This window comes from Nicrophorus vespilloides, unplaced genomic scaffold (genome assembly GCF_001412225.1).
Source record: "Nicrophorus vespilloides isolate i.1.1-1 unplaced genomic scaffold, Nicve_v1.0, whole genome shotgun sequence".
Classification (NCBI taxonomy): domain Eukaryota; kingdom Metazoa; phylum Arthropoda; class Insecta; order Coleoptera; family Silphidae; genus Nicrophorus; species Nicrophorus vespilloides.
This window is the reverse complement of record NW_017097345.1, coordinates 9,616-12,842: the sequence shown is the minus strand read 5'-3', so window position 1 is coordinate 12,842 and position 3,227 is coordinate 9,616. Positions and strand designations below refer to the sequence as shown.

Sequence of the window (3,227 nt, the reverse complement as noted above, 5' to 3'; positions counted from 1 at the left end):
CATGTACAGTGAAACCTCGCTTAACAAGTTTAATGCGTTCCAAAATTTCCGGATTTTTACTCGTACAGAGAAATACGTTTTCCCAAAAAAGTATAACTAGGTCACGAAATTTTGCAACTAATAATCCACAATTATAAGAATAACAAGCAAGCTAAATATTTGCAAATGAATCTTATAAATAAAACAAAATATTAAAAAAAAACATTTATTTATTAATATAACTTCAAAACACATAGATTAATTTAAGGTTTTATAAAGATTAATATGTGAATAATAGTAAAACTTGTTTGAAATTTTATATGAAAATATCAAAATTTATATTATTTGGCGACAATACATGTGGCGCCACGGAAAGACGTGCGGATGAACTTTGAATTCGATGACACATGAGCATCAGAGTGATCAACGTCACAGACAACTTTTTTTCTAACCTACAAACACACCATCATCTTTCGCATACTTTCGGCAGTCCAACTGCACTAATCATCGTCTTTATGTCACGAGGCGGTATCTGGCGAAATTGTGCTTGATACAAGCTAAGTGAAGGGAGTGGATGTTTAAAAGACGAACATTTTTCTACCCGATTAATTTTGTGTTTGGAGTATGGTTACATGGTTACCACTAGGACAAGACTAAAGCATATTCATATGAGGTTTATCTGAGCGCTTATTACCAAGACTGTAAATGAGAAGGTTGGGATGTAAACAAATCTTGAGGTTAAGTAAATAAAATATTGAAATATGTACTATTCAGATGAGATGCTTATCTTCAATAATAATTCAATAAGTCATGAAATGATATAATGCATAATATTAGTCATTTTGTGATGTTTCCCTTGGTGTATTGTTACTTAACGTTTGTCAATCTGATAGTACAGATCTAAGATTATCATGCACAAATAGGGAGAAAATGTCTATATTGATGCAATTATTTTCCTTGTATTTCAATAAGCTGCTTCACATCTGATCATCACACATTGCCATCAGTGTGTACGTTTGTTGGTAGTAAGTATTCACATTTAATAAGTTCTTTGACTTTTTAGGAAATTTCTCTGCTTGAAGTGAGCATTCACATGTCCAGTGATTCATGTCTCCACATATACATTGGCCTGAGTTGTTTTGCTAGAAAGTTCGGACTTTGAGTGCACCAGTTGCTGTATAGTACATACGGTGCAATGTATTGCAAAGAGTTGTGCTATTATATTTCTGAGGATATTTTCCAGTTCTCATATTGTGATGTATATGGCATATTTGATTGAACTTGGATCTTCACATATGATCATCACACATTGCCATCAGTGTGTAGGTTTGTTGGTAGTGAGTATTCACATTTAATAAGTTCTTTGACTTTTTAGGAAATTTCTCTGCTTGAAGTGAGCATTCACATGTGCAGTGATTCATGTCTCCACTGGCTCCACATATACATTGGCCTGCGTTGGTGTGCTAGAAAGTTCGGAGTTTGTGCAGATAGTGGGCCAGTTGCTGTATAGTACATACGGTGCAATGTATTGCAAAGAGTTCTGTTATTATATTTCTGAGGATATTTTCCAGTTTTCTTTGAGCCATCAATTTGTATTAGAGAAGGATTATATAGATTTTGTGAGTTATCATTATTCTCCTTATTTTCTTCCAATATTATTATATTTTTTCACTTACAGGTCCACGATGGTCTAGCAAATCACAATCCCAGGAATGTATAGGGGTTCACCAACTCAATGATTGTATCTCCCACAGTTAAAACTGGTTAACGTGGAGCACATATTCTTGTGTTAAGCATGACTTTTGTTTTGTACAGGATGCTATGCAGGTTTCTATGGCATAGGTAGTGGTTTTATATTATTTAGTGCTTAATTCATCTGGATGTCCAATTTTTGTAGGTTGTAGTCGGATACTCAATAAGCGAGATGGGTAGCGTATCCGAGCAGTTTCACACGCTCCAGAAGGGTTTCTACCAGATAGCAATTCTAAAAGTTGAATGTTAATAGGCAGAAAATTGCACTTCTAGACCTTGTACGAGTCAATTATTGGACTCTCCTTTCTCCTATCAGCCTCATGATTATGTTGAGGATATGAGTCGGAAGCCTTGCAGATTGTAGAATAATGCGGAGTCTGCTCATGTCGACGTTGTCGAATGCATTAATGTCCTACGAGCAGAACTTCTCTAGTAGCTTCTCGTCTTATGATCGTATTTGGATGGTCGTGTGCTACAATGAAGATGGTGTTTCCCGTTTTGATGCTGCTGCAATATTTGTAGTGAAATGTACTAAGATTGTCTATAACGAAGCTATCTAAAACATGTTATGCTGAGATGAGTCAAATAAATACCGTACAACACAGATATTTTTTATAATTTTATTCGAAGCAAATAATTGAATTCTTATATAAAATATATTGACCGTTTTATCAAATGCATCTTGTGGTCGTATTTATTAGTTTCATTTGTTTTGTACTTGAAAGATGAAAACTGATCACATAATTAGTTCTGTTCTGATTCCTCCACTTTATAATAGAGTGGATAATTAGTTCTGTTCTGATTCCTCCACTTTATAATAGAGTGGAGCTGAGCAACTTAGATCACACCTTACGGTGTATGGCTAGGCATAAAACTGTAAATAAACACATAGAAACAAACGAAAAGAGCTTATAAACAAGCAATCACATAATTAGTTTTCTTCTATTTTGTAAATTCGCGGGTTAATTTCAGCGGTTCAAATGTCTATGTATGCAACCACATTTACTTACAAAAAAACAAGCATAGAAATAACGACGAGGAGCCGGAGTCAGAACGAATCAAGAAGTTGAAGTGTCAAGTAGTGTAACACATTACAGTTATTACAATTTAGCGTTATCAAGTCTTATTAATTATAACATCCAACAAGACAACAAAAGATTGGCGATGATGCTAATAGGAAGAAACCCAGAAAAGAACGTGAAAGGCATAGGACACATTTTTCCAGGAACAAATAATCCTAACCTCAAAAATGAAAACGTGGTCGATTTAAAATCGATAAAATTCCACGGCATCCACATATCCGGATTGGTTATGATAATGAAAACGAGTAAACCATGCTACACGGAAACGGAAATTAACAATATATTCTTAAGACGTTAAAATTTCTTGAACAAACAATCTTAACCTCAAAAATAAAAACGTGGTCGATTTACAATCGATGAAATTCCACGGCATCCACATTTCCGGATTGGCTATGACGATGAAAACGATTAAAC

General features: G+C 34.6%; 1 long non-coding RNA gene across 6 annotated transcripts; it reads left to right on the top strand.

The window, feature by feature from the left end:
• Positions 1-363: 363 nt before the first annotated feature.
• On the top strand, positions 364-2,355 carry LOC108559882. 6 transcript variants are annotated; one of them, XR_001890957.1, is made up of 5 exons: positions 364-692; positions 1,043-1,297; positions 1,355-1,598; positions 1,658-1,821; positions 1,877-2,355. It is a non-coding gene; the product is annotated as an uncharacterized LOC108559882 (long non-coding RNA). The 6 variants fall into 6 exon arrangements; XR_001890954.1 differs by having other exon boundaries at positions 364-716; XR_001890955.1 differs by lacking the exon at positions 364-692 and adding an exon at positions 734-985.
• The last annotated feature ends 872 nt before the right edge of the window (positions 2,356-3,227 follow it).